General features: G+C 44.3%; 1 protein-coding gene across 14 annotated transcripts in view; it reads right to left on the reverse strand.

The window, feature by feature from the left end:
• LOC143996687 (poly(rC)-binding protein 3-like) overlaps positions 1-23,142 on the reverse strand; it is a 1,318,080-nt gene that overhangs the window by 528,911 nt on the left and 766,027 nt on the right. The window lies entirely within an intron of this gene.

Here is a 23,142-nt window from a genome sequence, read left to right on the forward strand (position 1 = left end):
ACATTTTTAATAAGAACATTACTCTTTTAAAATATACATTTTAATTATTATTATTATTTTTTTTTTAGGTATAAATGCTGTTAGGTTAAAATGTTAAAGAGCTGTTATAAAAATATTGAATAGTACAATTTTTCAATTTTTTTCAAGTAGATATATTGGTAGGAAAAGATTACAGTTATGCTGGTTCTATATCCTGGTGTAAAGCTTTCATCGATACAGTAGCCCACACACATTTATAAGGAAATACATAAGACAGTCATTAATATTGGATCATCATATTGACTCGAGCATCAGCTAAAGCATTGTAGTCCTTCAGTTAGCCATTTACTGGAACTAGCAATTCTGAAATTAGGGGTGACCTTGCTGACTACCAAGCATTACTTTGGGCAACAGTGTTTATGGTATAATGAACATATAGTAAACAATATAAACTTATCCCTGAGTCTCACAAATTGGGTCCATTAGGTGAGGCTTCAACACAGAAGCAGTATGCATGACAAAAATGGCCAATAATTATTCCTTTATAAGAAAGTTAAACTACTTTTGAAATTAGCCTATATTTATTTAATGCAAAGATAATATTAATTCTCCAAAATGTATTCTACATCTGTGATTTTTTTTTTTAAAGGTATTTGATATGCACTTCATCTGGATTTTATTATCTAAAATGCATTATTATATGCTGCAATTGTTTTTTTAAAATGAAAGAATGTTAAATTTATAACAATAAATGTATATTTCCTAGCTACATAGTTATTTCCTTTCTGTTTTTATAAATGTTGTATATAATTGATTTCCATACAGTATTAATGTTCAGCAAGATTTTATTTTTTTCATTAAGTTTTTAAAAAGTTTTATTTGAATTACTATATACAATGACGTTATTTGGGGTTGATTTACTAAGGACAAATATACAGTTCATTTTGCAAATAAAGTTTCCCCAGAGCTCAGTGAATGAGGTAAAGCTCTGCTGACCTCCATCATCCAATCATTTTCAAGCAAAAGGGTGTGTTTTTTTCTTGGGAGATTGGGTATTCTGTGGAACATCAAATTTTACCACATTCACAAAGTTTTGGGCAAAATTCCCTTGCAAAATGCAACTTCCCTTGCAGTGGACAACCTATTTCCTTTTTAGTAAATCAACTCCGATGCGCACATCTTATACACTTTTGCAACTGGAACTTATGGGCATGTCATGTGATATGTGTCCCGTGAGGAAGATCTTTTAGCGTCTAGGATCAGTGTGTGATGTGTGAGTGCTGCGTGTTCAGTGAGGGAGATCGTGAATTGGATTTTATGCACATCACATGTGATGTGGAGGGTATCTTTATATTTAGTGAGGAGTATCTTTATGGTAACCAGTGGCGGAACTACCACCATAGCGACCCGTGCGGTCGCTACGGGGCCCGCAGCTGAGGAGGGCCCGGTGAGCGGGCGGCAGGTGAGCCGCCGAGCTCCTTGTCCGCTCGACGCTCGTACAGTCACACTGACTGTACGAGCGGACACAGCCAGGTGACTCGGCGGCGGCGGGGGGTTGTTGGGGAAGCTGCGGGGAGGCTTAGTGGCTGGCCAATCAGCGGGTGGCAGGGCAGAGAGATGACATCATCTCTCACCGCCCGGCGCCCGCCCTGCAAACTGCCAGCTCCGCTCTCACTCACTGTGCAGGCAGCAGAGATTACATCCTCTCTCTGCTGCCTGACTCAGACTGGCAAACAGAGCGACTTTAACAGGAAAGTAACAATCCGCAATGTGTGACAGGTGACATGGCAAAGTGACAATCCGCAATGTGTGACAGGTGACATGGCAAATGGACAATCCGCAATGGATGGCAGGTGACATGGCAAGTGGAAAATCCGCAATGTGTGGCAGGTGACATGGCAAATGGGCAATCCACAATGGATGGCAGGTGACATGGCAAGTGGAAAATCCACAATGTGTGGCAGGTGACATGGCAAATGGACAATCCGCAATGGATGGCAGGTGACATGGCAAGTGGAAAATCGCAATGTGTGGCAGGTGACGTGGCAAGTGGACAATCTGCAATGTGTAGCATGTGACGTGGCAAGGGGACAATCTGAAACTTGTGGCATGTGACGTGGCAAGGGGACAATCTGAAACTTGTGGCAGGTGACGTGGCAAATGGACAATCCGCAATGTGTGGCAGGTGACGTGGCAAGTGAACAATCCGCAATGTGTGGCAGGTCACGTGGCAAGTGGACAAACCGCAATGGGTGGCAGGTGACATGGCAAATGGACAATCCGCAGTGGGTGGCAGGTAACGTGGCAAATGGACAAACCGCAATGGGTGGCAGGTGACGTGGCAAATGGACAATCCACAATGTGTGGCAGGTGATGTGGCAAGTGGACAATCCACAATGGGTGGCAGGCCACGTGGCAAGTGGATAATCCGCAATGTGTGGCAGGTGACGTGGCAAGTGAACAATCCGCAATGTGTGGCAGGTCACGTGGCAAGTGGACAAACCGCAATGGGTGGCAGGTGACATGGCAAATGGACAATCCGCAGTGGGTGGCAGGTAACGTGGCAAATGGACAAACCGCAATGGGTGGCAGGTGACGTGGCAAATGGACAATCCACAATGTGTGGCAGGTTATGTGGCAAGTGGACAATCCACAATGGGTGGCAGGTCACGTGGCAAGTGGACAATCCGCAATGTGTGGCAGGTGACGTGGCAAGTGGACAATCCCCAATGTGTGGCAGGTGACGTGGAAAGTGGACGATTTGCAATGTGTGGCAGGTCACGTGGCAAGTGGACAATCCACAATGGGTGGCAGGTGGACAATCCGCAACTTGTGACAAGTGACAATCTGCATCTGGTGGCAGGTGACACACTCGAGGCTCCCACTGATTCTGCATTATGGTGAGTTGAACTATTTAATTTTCTATAACAATGCAATAATAGAAATAATGTGTTTCAATCATCCTGACACCATAACACAAATGGTGCCGTGATAATTGAAGCGCCAACATCAGCCATTGCCCCAATAAATTGCCCCCATAAAAGTATTTTCTATCAGTACCCCTCCCGAGACTAGAATCTGGATCCGCCCCTGGGTGGGGGGGGGCCCATACAACATTTTGCTATGGGGCCCTGTGATTTCTAGTTACGCCCCTGATGGTAACTGATGGTAAGCTTAATGAGATTGAGAGCCAATCAGTAATAAGTGTGTGTATAAAGTTTGTTACCAGTTTGTGTGTTGTAATCCTGATGCTGTGCTTGCTCTGAAATACATGAAGTATAATAAAAACGTTATTAACAGTACATGGATCCTGGAAGTACTCAGAAGAGCTCTCTCTGCATGTATTTTGCATGATAAGTGAAGTCATTGCCTGGCATTACTACAGTATACAGTGAACCTTTCCTTGTGTGTATGTTGTCTCATCTTTACTAGTGTCAAGAAAATCTAGTCCATGCCCATGCTCAAAGAAATGTATATGTGAGTAGAAGGCCCCAGAACAGTTCACAGGGCTATGCGTGCATATGCCCATACATATGAACGTTAGTATAATCATGAGTGTGACTGCAACACTCGGTATCATTGCTGAGTGGTCCCAGTTCATTCCGCCTGTGACTTCATCTTGTGTTTATGTCTGTGTTCTAACCTGGCCTGCATGACTCCTTTTGTTTTTGAAACTCTGTTGCTAACCCTGGCTTGTGACCCAACCTTGCCTCCTGCCTGCTAATCTGGTACCTTCTCTGCTCACCCAATACTGGCCTTGGCCTGTCTCTGACTCCGCTCCTGGTTTCCTGATTCTGAATGACTGCTTGTATTCAGAGAGGTATGGACTTCAGAGAGAGAGATGTTATTTTGCTCCTGTACAAATCATTAGTAAGACCTCATCTGGAATATGCAGTTCAGTTTTGGGCACCAGTTCTCAAAAATGATATTGGGAACTGAAGAAAGTGCAGAGAAGGGCAACCAAACTGATAAGAGGCATGGAGGAGCTCAGCTATGAGGAAAGATTAGAGGAACTGAATTTATTCTCTCTTGAGAAGAGGAGATTAAGGGGGATATGATCAACATGTACAAATATATAAGGGGTCCATATAGTGAACTTAGTGTTGAGCTATTCACTTTAAGGTCATCACAAAGGACAAGGGGCACTCTCTAAGTCTGGAGGAAAAGAGATTTCCTCTCCCTATATGGAAATGTTTCTTCACAGTAAGAGCTGTGAAAATATAGAATAGACTCCCTACAGAGGTGGTTCTGGCTAACTTAGTAGATTGCTTTAAAAAATCCCTGGATTCTTTTCTAAATGTACATAATATAACTGGGTACTAGCATTTATAGGTAAAGTTGATCCAGGGAAAATCCGATTACCTCTCAGGGGTTTTCACCTTCCTCTGGATCAAATAGGATTGTTTATATGGATTGTATGATTTTTTTTCTTTTTGGTTGAACTAAATGGACTTGTGTCTTTTTTCAACCTGACTAACTATGTAATTATATGTATGTGTGCTACCCAGTTGTTGCTAACTTCTGCCTGCCAGACCATGCATCTTAGATTTAGCATCTGCCAACTCTGTGCCCTGTTATACCCAGGGGAAAATGGACACGAGAAGCCCTCTTATTAACTCAGCATTGGCCAGCTATGTAACAACTAGTGAATATGCTTACAGAAGATCTTTCTTTCTTCTATCTTAGCAATAGAACCCCAGTCTGCAGTTAATTAAGAGATGTCAATTCTCACTATAAACATTATCCTGATACAAGTGCACATATTTTCTGATCCCTGTGACTACAGGAGATGAATTTATATAGTGGTTGCATTCAAATTCGAGTGATATTCTTCCCATTTTCTCTTGCAATTCGGAATTTCCCACTTTCTGTGGATTGGTACAATTGGAGCTGTCTAGGATGCTCTTCCCTATTCACCATCTCACAGAGAGGACAACCATTTGCTCCCTCTTTTTATAGAGTTTTTTTTTATGTACTTCCATAATTCATTAATGTCCTGGTCAAGACTGATAAGGCTGCTAGAGATAACCCGGCAGAGTGCACAGGACAGTACAGGCTTCTGGTCAGATAACCTGGTGCTTTTGTTTTGCATTTACTGAGCACATATGTAAAAATGTTTCAAAAGGGAGCATGAAAAGTTAATTACTAGGGTTTCTATACACTCTAAAGTTTTTATATTACACAAAGAATAAAGATTGATATACTGTAAGACACCAAACACATCATAGTCTAAGTACTCATATTATTTATAGTATTTATAGACCAGTGGATTGGGTCACTTCAGATGAGTTAGGGAATCCTTGCATCCATAGCTTTTGTGCTTTGTGATAGATTTATTTTCAAAATAGAATAGACTATGGGAAAAAGACAAGTTACATCAGTATTAGATTTCTTATCTTTTATAGAACTTAAACATATTGAACAAAAGTAGAGCATGGTCTGGGTTTCACTAACCAGTAAAAGTTGAATTTGAAAAGGCTACAGAATTCTACATATATTTCATTCAGTTAGACGATTTCAAAGGACTCAAGAAGAGAATCACCTGTGTGACTACCTTCTGATGGAAGAACAGTTCCATGATCTATGTGCTACATTTTACTTCAAGGACAGTAGCTTATTCAGTGGGTTTCATTTATCTGCCCAGATCTACTGGTGATCCACAGAATACCAGTAGTAATATATTTATTCTCAGACACTAACTCTAAAAGCACAGTCAAGTATTCAAAGACGAAATGTTGAGAAACTACCACCAACATAAGGGGTTTCTATAATTTAGCTGCCCAACCTAGACAACCGATATAATTCCAACAGCTGCCTTGTTTTAATCTGAATCGACTTTTATATGAGTTAAATATTTTTTTAATGACCAAGACAACTAACCAAACAAAATTAACATATATCGCTACAAATCTTGATTTTTGTTTGGACTTTAATGGCTTACTTTAGAGGTAAGATTTTCAGTAACATTAACCCCTTGGAACCAGAGCCTCCATGCCCTTTAAGGGGTTTATGATGCCAGGAGGCAGGGTGTTTTTTTTTAAATCATGTGACCTCCATGATTGGCAGTCACGGCGGTCACATGATTGAAAAGCTCCCGATTGCTGCTGGATTTCTGTTAGCGGCCCGTAACTGTGCCGGAAGAGCGCAGGGTGTGCACTCTCAGTACAGCTATATTTGTACTAATGAATGCAAATATGTGGCAGCTCAGCGCCAAGGCCTTCCCACAGAGAGGGCACATATTTGCATTTGGCTGGCGCCAAGAGGTTAAGGTCAAAGTTTAAACTGGTTGTAAACCTCATGCATGAAATATGAACAACGCATATCCCTCTATAATGGGTACTTGTCTCTGTCCAAAGCACCAAGTGTTAGTTTTGTCTGCTGCCTCATTCCTCAGCTATCAGCATGAGTCACTTCTGACAAGTTTTCCTTACACCAAAAGAAAAAACGTGACGTCAGCTCTCTGCCCATTGTTTTCTGAAAAAACAGACAAGCTTTATAAATCGTGCTTTTTGAACAGATGTAGAGAACAGAAGACTGCAGATAAATAGGTACAACATTTATATTGTTCTTGGATTTATATATGCTTTAAAGTTAATATTATTATTATAATACAGGATTTATATAGCACCAACAGTTTATGTAGCGTTTTACAACTTGAGGGTAGACAGTACAAATACAATACACTTTAATACAGTAGGAATCAGAGGGCCCTGCTCCTTAGAGCTTACAATCTAAGAGGGAAGGTCAAGAGACACAAGAGGTAATAAATGTGGGTGATGTCCTGATTGAGAAGATAAATGTACAATTGTTAGGTGGGGGCCAGATAGGCGTCTCTGAAGAGATGTTTTTTACGGGATTGTCTAAAAGTGGATAAAGTAGGAGAAAATCGGACAGTTTGGGGTAGAGCATTCCAGAGGATGGGAGAGGCTCTGGAGAAGTCCTAAAGGAAAGCATAGGATGAGGTGACAAGGGAGATGGGGCAGGAGGTCTTGGGAGGAGCAAAGAGAACAATTAGGTTGGTATTTTGAGACTAGGTTAGTGATGTAACTGGGGACCAGGTTGTGGGTGGCTTTGTAAGTTATAGTTAGTATCTTGAATTTAATTAGTTGGCTTAGTGGCAGCCAATGGAGGGATTGGCAGAGGGGTATAGCATACGCTGAGCGGTTTGTGAGGTGGATGAGCCTGACAGCAGTGTTCATGATAGACTGAAGTGGGGATAGCCTATTTAGAGGTAAGCCAATGAGGAGGGAGTTGCAGTAATCGAGGCGGGAGATGATCAGGGAGTGGATTGGAAGGGGCGTATCTTGGAGATGTTGTGGAGGATGAGGCGGCAAATTTTGGATAGCTATAGGATGTGGACCTGAAAGGTTAATTCAGAGTCCAGAATTACTCCTAGGACTTTGGCGTGGGGGGACAAGTTAATGGTTGAGCCGTTGATATTGAAAGAGAAATCAGGGGACGTAGCATCTGAGGAAGGAAATATCATGAGCTCGGTTTTGGATAGGTTGAGTTTGAGAAAGTCATGTGACATTCAGGATGATATGTCTGCTAGTAAGTTGGTGGTACATGAGGAGACAGATGTAGAGAGCTGGGGGGTAGAGAGATAGATTTGGGTGTCATCAGCATAGAGATGATATTTAAAGCCATGGGAGGTAATCAACTCAACCAGGGAGGTGGTGTAACTATAGAAAAGGAGAGGTCCAAGAACAGAACCTTGGGGGACCCCAAAGGAGAAAGGAGGAGGGAGGGGAAAATGGGACTTTATATGCTACACAACACTTGGGTAGAATGAATCAACCAAAATTGGTAATTAGAATATTTATTGTTAAACATAATTAGGCATGGTGCATAGGGAACATTAATATGTGCCCCAATGTGCCCCATAATGTGCCTTGATGTGCCCCATAATGTGCCATGATGTGCCCGATGTGCCCTGATGTGCTCCATGCCCTGATGTGCCCCGTGCCCTGATGTGCTATGTGCCCCAAGCCCTGTGCCCTGATGTGCTATGTTCCCCAATGTGCTATGTGCCCCAATGTGCCCCATAATGTGCCCTGATGTGCCCCATAATGTGCCCTGATGTGCCATGTGCCCTGATGTGCTATGTGCCCTGTGCCCTGATGTGCCATGTGGCCTGATGTGCCATGTAGCCTGATGTGCCCCATGCCCTGATGTGCCCTGTGCCCTTATGTGCTATGTGCCCCATAATGTGCCCTGATGTGCTATAATGTGCCCCGATGTGCCATGTGCCCCGTGCCCTTTTGTGCCATGTGGCCTGATGTGTCCCATGCCCTGAGGTGCCCCATGCCCTGATGTGCCCCGATGTCTTTTTTTTTTTTTGGTGGGGAGTGGATCTTGGGTGGGAGTTCCAACACTTTTTTCCCCAGGACTTGACCCCTGGTGGGGTTGAAGTTCGTTAATCAATCATGAGTGAATATAAGAATGCCTAACAATCAAGGTGGACCTTTCGCTTCTAAAGTCAGAATAGCAAGAGGCTAGAGCTGCACGATTAATCGTTAAAAAAACATGATCTTGATTCACCCCCCCTTAAGATCTCTTCCACTGAGAGTAGGCGATAAACAAGTGGAGAGATTATCTGCTCACTCAGCTGTCAAAAGAAAGCATCTTGGGCAATCTGCCAAGTGTAGAACCTGAAACATTGTAACTAACGCTTACTTCTTAGATCAAAGGGAAATAACTTCTTGTGTAAACAAATAATCTGGCCAGTCTGCCAAGCTTTCAACCACGTGTAAATGCAGGAAGTTTAACCACTTAAAGTCTAAATCTTTTTCTGACACTTCTTTCTTAAGTTAAAATCAATATTTTTTGCTAGAATATATAGATATATATAATCAGAGACCCTAGGGAATAAAATGGCAAATGCTGCAATATTTTATGTCACACTGTATTTGCCCAGCAGTCTTTCAAATGCAATTTTCTGGGGAAGAAATACACTTCAATAAATAAAAAAAAACGAAAACAGTAAAGTTAGCACAATTTTTTTTGTTTTAATGTGAAAGATAATACGCCACGAGAATCATGAGAGAATCATGATCTATCTTCTAAGCAAAAAAATTGTGATTCTCATTTTAGCCAGAATCGTGCAGCTCTACAAAAGGCCATAGGCCAAGATAATATCAACACATAAAACTTAGGTACGATAGTCCAGAGCAACCTAAAAAGTGGTATTAAACAAAAAAAATATATATTTTACTCTATTGCAGCTTACCAATTCTTAGATGGAATTGCTACATTCATTTTCTTGAGGCTTTCTGTCTTTTATTTACACCAGGTGACCCTGCCCTTTTGCTTACTTTAGTAGAGGGGCCGAATTACAGCTCCTTCTCCGGTGCTACAGTAAATAAAATAAAGAAGTCGGCAATGACAGTCAGAGCAGGCAAGCGAGGGAGCTTGTATGTACACACTGCCCCCTCACTCACTGTAGACACTTCTCCTTTTCTACCCCTCTCCTTGCCACAAAGAGGACCCGTAACCTATATGCTATTAAATAGGTTTCTATTCATCCCCTATGTAATAGAAATTAAATCATATGTTAAAAAAAACATTTAAAAACATAAAAACAAACAAACGTGGCAAGTGACAATCTACATCTGGTGGCAGGCGACGTAGCAAGTGATGTTGCAATTGATAAGCTGCATCTGGTGGCAGGTCACATGACAAATGACAAGCTACATCTGGTGGCAGGTCACATGACAAATGACAAGCTGCATCTGGTGCAGGCGATGTGGTAATTGACAATCTGCATCTGGTGGCAGGCAATGTGGTAAGTGACAATCTGCATCTGGTGGCAGGCGACGTGGCAAGTGACGTTGCAATTGACAAGCTGCATCTGGTGGCAGGTGGCATGACAAATGACAAGCTACATCTGGTGACAGATCACATGACAAATGATAAGCTACATCAGGTGGCAGGTCACATGATGGATGACAAGCTGCATCTTGTGGCAGGCGATGTGGTAAGTGACAATCTGCATGTGGTGGCAGGCGACGTTGCAATTGACAAGCTGCATCTGGTGGTAGGTGAAATGACAAATGACAAGCTACATCTGGTGGCAGGTGACGTGACAAAAATGAAAAATGAATGCAGCCACTGATTAGCTGCAATATATAAAAACTTTGGTTTTGGGTTTAATATAGCTTTAAGCATAAATAGCTTGTTTTAGTGGCACATCAGGCCATAAATGTCATGAGACCCCGGAGACAATTTAAAAGTCGGGCACATATTTTGCTTAGTTCAGTGAAGCTGTATATACTTTAATCACCCAAACATGTGCCAAGTATATTCCTATTTTTTAATTCTACATATTATTGAGAATTTATAGTAAACATATTCACTTGGCTAAGTTAAACGTTTACTCATTTAGTAAATAACCACGATGTAAAAAAAGTGCCATCACACATCAGGGATTTACTGCAATTAACAGTAAATAGAATGTTTTTGTGTAGCACGTCTCAAAAGAAATATTTAGATGTTGAGTTAAGATAAGCAAATACTGCCCTTTTTACACTGCCAATTAAACATAGCTGCAGTGTTTAAATTGCCCGCTGTGGCTATGAAATCATTGTGCACTTAGTATAAACACCAGGTAATTAATCTTGTCCATAGATTTTAATGGGATAAGTGATTAATTACTCTTCCTAGAAGATGTTAAGTGATTCTGGCCAGGAAATGGCTGAAATAGAAAATTTAGACATTTTAACAAAAATTTATTCTAAAAACCTTATCATTATTAAGACATATGGTACAAAGTATTTAGGAGAAAAACATTAGTTATTTTATTGATCTCAATTTGCCCTTATCATCTTAGATTCATTTTCTTCTCTCCCTAACAAAATATACTTACTGGTGTCTGTTTAACTACTTCAGCCCCGGAAGGATTTACCCCCTTCCTGACCAGAGCATTTTTTTTGCGATACGGCACTGCGTCGTGTGACGTAGCACTCAAACAAAATAGATGCCCTTTTTTTCCCCACAAATAGAGCTTTCTTTTGATGGTATTTGATTTATTTTTTTGCCCTAAACACAAAGAAAGAGCGACAATTTTGAAAAAAAAAAAAAAAAAATATTTTTAAATGTTTGCTATAATAAATATCCCCCCCAAAAAAATACATTAAAAAATGTCCTCAGTGTAGGCCGATGTGTATCCTTCTACATATTTTTGGTAAAAAAAAAAAATCACAATAAGCGTATATTGATTGGTTTGTACAAAAGTTATAAGGTCTACAAGATAGGGAACAGATTTATTAAATTTTTATTATTTATTTATTTATTTATTATTAGTAATGGCGGCGACCTAAGATTTTTATCATGACTGCGACATTGCGGCAGACAGATCGGACACTTTTGTCACTATTTTGGGACCATTGACATTTATACAGTGATCGGCTCTATAAAAATGCACTGATTACTGTGTAAATGTTACTGGCAGGGAAGGGGGTTAAACACTAGGGAGCGATAAAGGGGTTTTATGTGTTCCCTCAGTGTGTTCTAACTGTAGGGGGGGTGGGCTCACTAGAACATGACAGAGATCACTGCTCTTGATCACTGGGAGCAGTAAATCCCTGTCATGTTGCTAGGCAGAACAGCGGAATGCCTTGTTTACATAGGCATCTCCCCGTTCTGCCTCTCCGTACCACGCTCGCGGACCACGGTGGACATCAAGTCTGTGGGACCCACGGGCATGCTCCTGCTACCCCCGAGATTTAAAGGGGATGTACGGGTACGCCCATTTGCGCAGCCATGCCATTCTGCCAAAGTATATCATTGTGTGCTGGACGGCAAGCGGATAATATAAATACAAGCATGGAAGATATAGATGAATATGGATCAGTGGTGGTCGCTTATAAGGGGCGCCGGGGCCCCCCAATCCATGTGTCCGGCCCCTATTCTCCATGCAGGGCACCAGACGCATGGATTTCAATGGGATGCCCTGCTGTGAGACACTTTGCACAGTGTGAACCTAGCCTAAAACAAAGATAGAAGGGGCAGAAACAGAACCTTTCATAGAGCTGAAAGCCAAACACTGATCCAGACCCACCCATTTTCCCTCATGCAGTATGTTTTATGTAATTTATTTGGAACATTGTTTCAAGATTAGTATTTGTTTTTCATTTACTTTTTTTTATCATGAAAAATTACTTGGGTAACATTTTCATCATTAGGCTATCCCTGACCTAGTCAAGCAAAGATGGTGGGCAATGACAGAAAACCTGTAAATAAAACTATTGCTCTGAAAGAAAAACTCTTAAATGATCACATTCACGTGTGGGTGTCCAGACTGGACCCTTGGTGGCCCTATATGCATTTCAGGTTTAAAGGGTTATAATAAAAAATAAAAAATTAGAGTGTTTATTTCACAGTAAACAGGCAAAAACCTGTATTTTATCACCTTTACTAAGTCGAGTTTTGTACAGAACCCACACCACCTAACTTTTAACTGCTACCAGTCCTGGACAATTTTGACATTCCTCTTCCTTTTTCCTATAAAAATTTAAATTTTTTATTTTTTTGCTAGAAAACTAGAACCCCAAACATCATGTATATATATGTATAGGCATTTCTTATTGTCTGCTTGCTTCTGCTATTCAGGTCGTTCTTTCCCGGCCTTGCTGTTTATCGGTGCTTTCTGTTGTCCGTTCTGACGAGCCGACCATTTTGAAACCATGTTTAGTCTACGTACTCGTCGTAGAGTTTGTGCTGTGCAGGGGCTTCGTGTTGGGATTGTTACTTTGACACAAGCCCGGTCCATGAACAGGGAGGGGAGGCGTTTGTGGACCAAGAATTGGTTGCGCCAGCGTGACCAGTTCTCGCACATGCCTTTGCTCCGTGAGATCCTGGAGAATAAGCCTGATGATTTCAGGAATTATCTCCGAATGACGGACCCCGTTTTTCACCGTCTGCTGGCTTTGCTGACTCCTCATATCAGCAGGCAGGATACCTGCATGCGGCAAGCCATCACTCCGGAGCATCCTATCCTTTAACATCACATTCTATGTATTTCATGATTGCTAATGTCTTGCATTTCTTTCCTCATTCCCTAATTACCATCATTGCAATATGCTCTAATTCATATGCTCTGCCCCTTTGTCCTCAGGCATATTTGCCTCACTAACTTCCCCACCACGCTCTTCTTGGCCCATAAAACTTTAGTCTAGTCACTTCCCAATGTCTTTTGTCAGCTCCATAGTATTGTTTTCCCCTAAACACCCCCTATAATGTCTACAAATGTGATGTGTGTGCTTCAATTCATGCAGAGTCACTTTTTCAAATTTTTGGGGTTGTGCCAAACTCATTAGGAACCCCCCTCCCCCAACTGCTAGCTCAGCTGATAGCAATCCTCTCTCTGATGACTTTACCAAACCCAATACACACTATATCTACCTTTTTGATGATCACATTTATGGATGAATTCACCTAAGCATGTAGTGCAAGGGCCTGCCTCAATACTTTCAAATGCTATTTTTATTTTGTTTTTTCACCTATTAATTATCTTGATATGTAATAGCAGAATGTCAAAATGTGCTTCCATTTTGATTTCTTTTTGGTATTATGACACTTATTACCTATCCGGTGGGCTGCCAATAGTGTAACTAAGGAGGGGCTTTCCAAAGTATCACACATTATTTAGGCATTCAGCTCTCAGTCAAGTGGAGAGGGTTACCTGTCCAAAACACCCCCCCCCGCTCATTTTTTAGCAAGGGACCATCAGATGGGGGGGATGGGGGTGGTGATGACTCTCATAAGGGGACCTTATACTTAAAGCTTTAAATACTCAGTTCCCAAAATGTTATACTAATTTGGACCAAAAATGTTGGTGTCTAATCTGCTTGCAATGTTGATTTGTCAAATTACTAATTTTGGTTCTTGTTTCACTCCACGGTGTCCTTCAACGCCACAGGAATGGCAGACTGTGGCCTCCCACTTTGCCAGTCGTTGGGACTTTCCCAATTGTGGAGGAGCAATAGATGGGAAGCATGTCCGCATCGTCCCACCACCCAACTCGGGGTCGTACTATTTTAACTACAAGGGGTTTAATAGTATCGTGATGTTGGCGGTGGTGTCTGCGACATATGAGTTTTTGTATGTGGATGTGGTGCAAAATGGACGGATGTCGGATGGTGGAGTCTTCGCATGGACGGAGTTCTACTGGCGTCTCCAGAGTGGCAGTCTGGGCTTGCCACCCCTAGAGGAGAATCAGGAAGGACTCCCGTTCGTCTTCGTCGACGAGGCGTTTGCCCTGGCGAACCATCTGATGCGGCCTTTCCCAATGAGGACCCTTACCCCAGACCAGAGGATTTTTAATTTCCGCCTGTCCAGAGCCCGAAGAGTGGTGGAGAACACTTTTGGTATACTGGCCAGCTGGTTCCGCCTTTTTCTTACACCTATTCACATAGCGGAATACAAACTCAATCACATAGTGCTGGCGTGCTGTGTTCTGCACAATTTTCTTAAAAAAGTTTCTGCGAATTATGCGGTCTCAGTTGGCCAACAAGAAGCAGACTTGCTGGAAAATGAAGATAACCTCACGGGCCTTGAACCTGCTCATCCTGGCTTGCCCCCCCAAAGCGCCCGTGAGGTAAGAACCCAATACGTGGACTACTATGTGGGTAGGGGGGGCCATTGATATGTCAGACAATGTCTGAGAGGCATTTTCAAAATACATTTTTCTTTGAAACTCCTTCATTTACACCAGTGCAAACCCAAGTTCTGAGCGAGATGAGGGGACAGTCTCTCCTTCAGATAATCTTATTATGTTGTGGGTCTGCTACACACACACCTTGTTTTTGGTAACTAATGTATGTAGTGCATTACTGACCACAATCATGCTCATTTTCAGCACCATGGCAGGAAAATGGCATGATTGTCCAAATTTACACATCACTCTGGGTGTTTTTTACTAAAGGCACATCCACTATGCACTACAAGTACACTGCAAAAGTACACCTGAAACTGCACTTGGAGTGCAAAGTGGAGTTGCCTTTAGTAAATAACACCCATTCTCACCGCAAACTAAAATTTTACTCCAAATACATGTTTGGCGCAATGAAAAAGGAAGCCACACATTGTTGATAATTTAACTTTTTAATCCAAGCACATTCACATGTGCGTTTAGAAATGGTTTTTACAACAAAACAAGAAATTGTGTGTATCAAAAACAGACTTTCAGCTAATTTTTGTTTACTTTGTGTTTTTGTGTAAACAGGCATGTATCAAAGCGTAAAATACAGAACACAGGAACTTACAAAGTTCAACTTTGAAAAGTGAAGACAATATCAGACATGAATATGTACAAACAGGGCTGATATTGCCTTCATCACATGGGGTGTCACCCCTGGAAAATACAAATTTGGAAGATGCACACAGTGTGTCAACATGTGCTATCTCCCATCATGAACTAAGCTATGGTCTATCCCTTGCTTCCTTCGTGATGATAATTTAGGAGCTCATTGGCATGATACAAACTATTATTCTTTTGAGAGCCACTTGAGATAAATTGGAAGGGGAAAATAGTTGGCTGAAGCTGTGAGGTGCCAATAACATCATAGTTGTATGTATGCATGTAACATAGGTCCTCAGTTTAAGCTGATACGTATTCTTCTACATATTTTTGGTAAAAATAAAATTGCTTTTGGTTTTCGTAAAAGTTATAGCGTCTCCAAAATAGGGGATAGTTTTATGGCATTATGGCGGCGATCAGCGATTTTGATCATGACTGTGACATTATGGTTAGGGATGAGCTTCGTGTTCGAGTCGAACGCATGTTCGACTCGAACATCGGTCGTTCGTGCGTTCGCCGAATTCCGAACGTTTGGCCCACAATGCACTGCGATGGCGCAAAGCATTGCTGTCTCACGATTGGCCAAGCATGCACTGTGACCCCGCATGCTTGGCCAATCGCAGCGCCAGTAGCGGGAAGAGCAATGGTTGGCCACAGGCATCCTGCCTGTGGCCAATCATAGCTCAGACTGTGTAGTGCACGCCCCACACTATATAAAGCTGCCTTTCAGGCGGCCTCGTGTAGTGTTTGTTAGCATCTGAAGCAGTGGGTGTTCTGTGTACCTTCAACACAGTTACACACCAATCGTTTTTGGCTGATTTACTATTTTGCTCTTGTGTAGTGGTTACTGTCTGTGCCCTGACCGCAGTATACACCACTATATTCACCTCACCTATATAGCTAGTGATCTAGCTTTAATAATAGAGCTTGCAGTCAGTAGTGTTAGTGCGTGCTGTCTGCGTGCTCTGTACCCAGTACATACCACTATATACACCTACATAGCTGTTCTCTATTTGAGCCCGATTGTCATTTGCTGGAGTTATTGGAAGTTGTGTGTGCCTCCAGCACAGCACAGTATACATCTGTATATACCCCTTTAACTCTGCTGTTTTCTTGTTATTGTCTGCGTGCCCTGACCGCAGTATACACCGTGATATTCACCTCACCTATATAGCTAGTGGTCCATCTTTAACAATAGAGCTTGCAGTCAGCAGTGTCACTCAGGAGATAGTGCGTGCTGTGTGCCTGCTCTGTACCCAGTACATACCGCTATTATCCACCTACATAGCTGTTCTCTATTTGGGCCCGATTGACATCTGCTGGAGTTATTGGAAGTTGTGTGTGCTTCCAGCACAGCACAGTATACATCTGTATATACCCCTTTAACTCTGCTGTTTTCTTGTTATTGTCTGCGTGCCCTGACCGCAGTATACACCGTGATATTCACCTCACCTATATAGCTAGTGGTCCATCTTTAACAATAGAGCTTGCAGTCAGCAGTGTCACTCAGGAGATAGTGCGTGCTGTGTGCCTGCTCTGTACCCAGTACATACCGCTATTATCCACCTACATAGCTGTTCTCTATTTGGGCCCGATTGACATCTGCTGGAGTTATTGGAAGTTGTGTGTGCTTCCAGCACAGCACAGTATACATCTGTATATACCCCTTTAACTCTGCTGTTTTCTTGTTATTGTCTGCGTGCCCTGACCGCAGTATACACCGTGATATTCACCTCACCTATATAGCTAGTGGTCCATCTTTAACAATAGAGCTTGCAGTCAGCAGTGTCACTCAGGAGATAGTGCGTGCTGTGTGCCTGCTCTGTACCCAGTACATACCGCTATTATCCACCTACATAGCTGTTCTCTATTTGGGCCCGATTGACATCTGCTGGAGTTATTGGAAGTTGTGTGTGCTTCCAGCACAGCACAGTATACATCTGTATATACCCCTTTAACTCTGCTGTTTTCTTGTTATTGTCTGCGTGCCCTGACCGCAGTATACACCGTGATATTCACCTCACCTATATAGCTAGTGGTCCATCTTTAACAATAGAGCTTGCAGTCAGCAGTGTCACTCAGGAGATAGTGCGTGCTGTGTGCCTGCTCTGTACCCAGTACATACCGCTATTATCCACCTACATAGCTGTTCTCTATTTGGGCCCGATTGACATCTGCTGGAGTTATTGGAAGTTGTGTGTGCTTCCAGCACAGCACAGTATACATCTGTATATACCCCTTTAACTCTGCTGTTCTATAAAAAAGGCATCTGCAGGAGTTAGTGGGTGTTGTGTGCCTCCAGCACAATATAAACTACCCAACTACTGTTTTACCCAACTCCCTTCAGGCCATTACCATGTCTGGAAGGCCAGCAAGGAGAGGCAGACAGGCGCGAGCCGATAAAAGAGGGCAAGCAGGCTCTGTGTCTAGAGACAACAGTGCTGGTCGGGGACGCGGTGCATTGTCATCAGCACGTGGCCATGGGACATGCTTGTCCTTCTTTTCTGCAGCTGGACATGTTGAACCGCAACATGCCAACGACTTGGTAGAGTGGATGACCAAGCCCTCTTCATCCTCCTCATCCTCTCTCACCCAGTCTCAGGGTAGTAGAAAAGCAGCTGCCAACACATCGTCGCCCCTCCTCTCAATGTCATCATCAGTGACTCCTTCCCTAGACCCACCACGTCCTCCTGAGGAATCTCCTGAACTCTTTGAGCACAGTGTTGGGTACATGCTCCAGGAGGATGCCCAGTGTTTGGTGGGCTCTGATGATGACACTCAGCTAGAGGAAGGCAGTAGCGTGAGCACAGAGAGAGGGGATGCTCAAGAAGGACAGCAATCTGGCAGTCATGTTCCACAAGCTGCAGCATACTGCCAGGTTTGCTACAGCGATGAAGAGGGAGGGGATGATGAGGGCACTGACTCCACGTGGGTGCCTGGAAGGAGGGAGGAGGAGGAGGAGGAGGAGGAGGCACATGTCCAACGAGGCAGGATGCCCTCCGGGGGCCAGCTTAGGGGCAGCACACCGACTGAACCACACCGCAGAGCTCCGCCTGCGCAGAGCGCTTCCTCTGCGCAGAGCGCTTCCTCTGCGCGTTATTCTAAAAGTTCTTTGGTGTGGGCCTTTTTTGAGACGAGTGCATCAGATCGCACCGCTGCTATTTGCAACATATGTCTCAAGCGTATCTCACGTGGCCAAAACATCAGCCGCTTGGGCACCACATGCTTGACCAGACATATGTTGACCTGCCATGCAGCTCGTTGGCAAGCATACCTCAAAGACCCACACCAAAGAACAAAGCGGACCTCTCCTTGCTCCTCATCAGCTGGCATCTCCAACCCCACTAGACCTTCAGTCCTCTCTGAAACCTGCTCTGAGAGGAATGAAGGTGTAGAATTAGGTGTGTCACAGCCAAGTGCTTCCAGGGAACTCTGCTAGTGGTACATCCACGTCCGATTATAGCAGACAAATGTCCCTGCCCCAGCTGCTGGACCGGCGGAAGAAATTTACTCCCAGCCATCCACATGCCCAGCGGTTGAATGCTAGCTTGGCTAAATTGCTAGCACTTCAACTGCTGCCTTTTCAGTTGGTAGACTCGGCCCCCTTCCGTGAGTTTGTACAATGTGCGGTTCCTCAGTGGCAGGTCCCCAAACGCCACTTTTTCTCACGGAAGGCAATTCCGGCTCTCTACCGGCATGTGGAAGGCAATGTCCTTGCCTCGCTGGACAGGGCGGTCAGCGGTAAGGTGCATATTACCGCTGACTCATGGTCCAGCAGGCATGGACAGGGACGTTACCTGTCTTTCACGGCCCATTGGGTCACTCTTCTGGCTGCTGGGAAGGATGCAGGACAAGGTGCAGTAGTATTGGAGGTTGTTCCGCCACCACGCCTCCAAAATGCTACTATTGGTTGTGACACACCTCTCTCCTCCACCCCCTCCTCTTCTTCTTCCTCCATGGCCTCTTCCAGTGCTCTGTCCTCAGAACCAGCGGTGCTCCGTAGGCGTTGCAGGGGCTACGCAAGTACGCAGGCAAAACGATGCCATGCCGTGCTTGCGCTGGTTTGTTTGGGGGACAGGAGCCACACTGGGGCGGATGTTTTGTCAGCTCTGCAGGGGCAGGCCGAGAGGTGGTTGACGCCACGCCAGCTTAAGCCAGGAATGGTGGTTTGCGACAATGGCACCAACCTCCTCTCCGCCCTCCGACAGGGACAACTGACCCATGTGCCCTGTGTAGCTCACGTCCTTAACCTGGTGGTGCAGCGGTTCTTGGGCAGGTACCCCGGCTTACAGGATGTCCTGAAACAGGCCAGGAGAGTCTGTGTGCATTTCCGCCGATCATTTAATGCCTGTGCTCGGCTGGCTGAGCTCCAAAAGGAGTTGAACCTGCCCAAGAACCGCCTTATATGTGACATGCCCACCAGATGGAACTCAACATTGGCCATGCTGCAGCGGCTGCACACGCAGCAGAGGGCCATCAATGAGTACCTGTGCGACTACGGCACCAGGACAGGGTCAGGAGAGCTTGGTTTTTTCTCACCACGCCAGTGGGGCATGATCAGGGATGCATGCACTGTCCTGTCACCGTTTGAGGAGGCCACAAGGATGGTGAGCAGTGACAGTGCATGCATCAGTGACACTATACCTCTTGTCCACCTCTTGGAGCATACGCTGCGTGGAATAATGGACAGGGCACTTGAGGCAGAACAGAGGCAGGAAGAGGAGGACTTCCTTGCCTCTCAAGGCCCCCTTTATCCAGACAGTGTTCCTGCTGTGCCACCCATCACACAGGAAGAGGGTGAGGAGGAGGAAGAGGAGGAGGAGGATGATTGTGTCAGCATGGAGGTGGAGGCTGGCACTCAGCATCAGCAGCAGCAGTCTTATAGGGATGATTTACAGTCCCAAGAAACACGTGGACTTGTACGTGGCTGGGAGGAGGTAGCTGCGGATCATGTTGTCCTTAGTGACCCAGAGGACTCCGGACCGAATGCCTCAGCTAACCTACGCTGCATGGCCTCCCTGATCCTGCAAAGCCTGCGGAAGGATCCTCGTATTCTTCGGATCAAGGAGAGGGACCATTACTGGCTGGCCACTCTCCTTGATCCACGGTACAAGGGTAAGGTTGCCGACCTTATCTTGCCATCGCAGAGGGAGCAGAGGATGAGACATCTCCGGGAGGCCTTGCAGAAAGCTCTGTGCAACGCGTTCCCAGAGACTGGGAGGTCACAAACTCCTGGTCCTGGACAACGTGTTGCTGAGGCATCAGTCAGAAGGAGCGGTGGAGAAGGTGGCCGTCTGACTGATGCTTTCAGACAATTTTTTAGTCCGCAGCCCCAAGGTATGATTGGTTCCAGCACCCATCGCCAGCGTCTAATTTACATGGTGCAGGAATACCTAGGGGCAAGGTCAGACTTGGACACCTTTCCCACTGAAAATCCTCTGGCTTACTGGGTCTTGAGGATGGATCACTGGCCAGAGCTTGCACAGTATGCAATTGAGCTACTGGCCTGTCCTGCATCCAGCGTTCTTTCGGAACGCACCTTCAGTGCTGCTGGTGGCTTCGTTACCGATCACAGGGTGCGCCTGTCCACCGAATCAGTTGATCGACTGACCTTCATCAAGATGAATCAGTCTTGGATCACCCACAGCTACCAAGCACCTGAAGCTGATGTAACCGAATAATTTTTTTTGAAATACCACATCCCTTCAAGACTGCCTATGCTGATGCTGAGTGACTGTCCTGTTATGTTGATTGTCTATCCTCTTCCTCCTCCGCTGATATGTTGGAAGAACATTTTTGGTTCTGGGTGATGCCAGCAGCCCAATTTTTCTGCCCCTGTTTAACAGGGGCGTTTAAGTAAAATTTTTGATGCAATGCTTTGCAGCAGGGCTAATTCCTGCAAAAAAAATAGAGTATATGGCAGAGGTTGCAGTGTGATGGCACCAGTGCCTAAGGCCCAATTTTTCTGCCCCTGTTTAACAGGGGCGTTTAAGTAAAATTTTTGATGCAATGCTTTGCAGCAGGGCTAATTCCTGCAAAAAAACTAGAGTGTATGGCAGAGGTTGCAGTGTGATGGCACCAGTGCCTAAGGCCCAATTTTTCTGCCCCTGTTTAACAGGGGCGTTTAAGTACAATTTTTGATGCAATGCTTTGCAGCAGGGCTAATTCCTGCAATAAAACTAGAGTATGTGGCAGAGGTTGCAGTGTGATGGCACCAGTGCCTAAGGCCCAATTTTTCTGCCCCTGTTTAACAGGGGCGTTTAAGTACAATTTTTGATGCAATGCTTTGCAGCAGGGCTAATTCCTGCAATAAAACTAGAGTGTATGGCAGAGGTTGCAGTGTGATGGCACCAGTGCCTAAGGCCCAATTTTTCTGCCCCTGTTTAACAGGGGCGTTTAAGTAAAATTTTTGATGCAATGCTTTGCAGCAGGGCTAATTCCTGCAAAAAAACTAGAGTGTATGGCAGAGGTTGCAGTGTGATGGCACCAGTGCCTAAGGCCCAATTTTTCTGCCCCTGTTTAACAGGGGCGTTTAAGTACAATTTTTGATGCAATGCTTTGCAGCAGGGCTAATTCCTGCAATAAAACTAGAGTATATGGCAGAGGTTGCAGTGTGATGGCACCAGTGCCTAAGGCCCAATTTTTCTGCCCCTGTTTAACAGGGGCGTTTAAGTAAAATTTTTGATGCAATGCTTTGCAGCAGGGCTATTTCCTGCAAAAAAACTAGAGTATATGGCAGAGGTTGCAGTGTGATGGCACCAGTGCCTAAGGCCCAATTTTTCTGCCCCTGTTTAACAGGGGCGTTTAAGTACAATTTTTGATGCAATACTTTGCAGCAGGGCTAATTCCTGCAATAAAACTAGAGTGTATGGCAGAGGTTGCAGTGTGATGGCACCAGTGCCTAAGGCCCAATTTTTCTGCCCCTGTTTAACAGGGGCGTTTAAGTAAAATTTTTGATGCAATGCTTTGCAGCAGGGCTAATTCCTGCAAAAAAACTAGAGTGTATGGCAGAGGTTGCAGTGTGATGGCACCAGTGCCTAAGGCCCAATTTTTCTGCCCCTGTTTAACAGGGGCGTTTAAGTAAAATTTTTGATGCAATGCTTTGCAGCAGGGCTAATTCCTGCAAAAAAACTAGAGTGTATGGCAGAGGTTGCAGTGTGATGGCACCAGTGCCTAAGGCCCAATTTTTCTGCCCCTGTTTAACAGGGGCGTTTAAGTACAATTTTTGATGCAATGCTTTGCAGCAGGGCTAATTCCTGCAAAAAAACTAGAGTGTATGGCAGAGGTTGCAGTGTGATGGCACCAGTGCCTAAGGCCCAATTTTTCTGCCCCTGTTTAACAGGGACATGTAATTACAATTCTTGATATAATATTTCACAGGAGGGCCCCTTCCTGTGCCCACCCAGAGTAACTGTGAGGACTTATAGTGTTGTGGCACCAGCACCACAACCACCAAAGGTCAATTTTTCTACCACTGTTCAACAATGGCATGTAATTACAATTCTTGATATAATCGTTCACAGCAGGGCGCTCCAGCGGCCACCAAGAGTCACTTTGAGGGCTTACAATGTTGTTGCAAAACCAACACCTTGTTCCGCCATTTCTGCAGAGCATATAGGGCAGGCCCCTACTTTCAAACATCCAATTTACAAACATCTCCTACTTGCAAACGGAAGGAGACAACAGCAAGTGAGATGAAAAAAGATGGACGACAAAACAAATTATACAGGGGTGATAACCCTTCCCTATGTTTTCCAAAAAGCTTAAAGATATTTTTTTTGACTGGAGCTACACTTTAAAAATGTACCGGTTGAAAATGACAAACAGATTCAACTTAACACAACAAACCTACACAGTCCCTGTCT

This window comes from Lithobates pipiens, unplaced genomic scaffold, assembly GCF_037356315.1.
Source record: "Lithobates pipiens isolate NorthernLeopardFrog02 unplaced genomic scaffold, aLitPip1_a1.2 Scaffold_19, whole genome shotgun sequence".
NCBI classification, from domain to species: domain Eukaryota; kingdom Metazoa; phylum Chordata; class Amphibia; order Anura; family Ranidae; genus Lithobates; species Lithobates pipiens.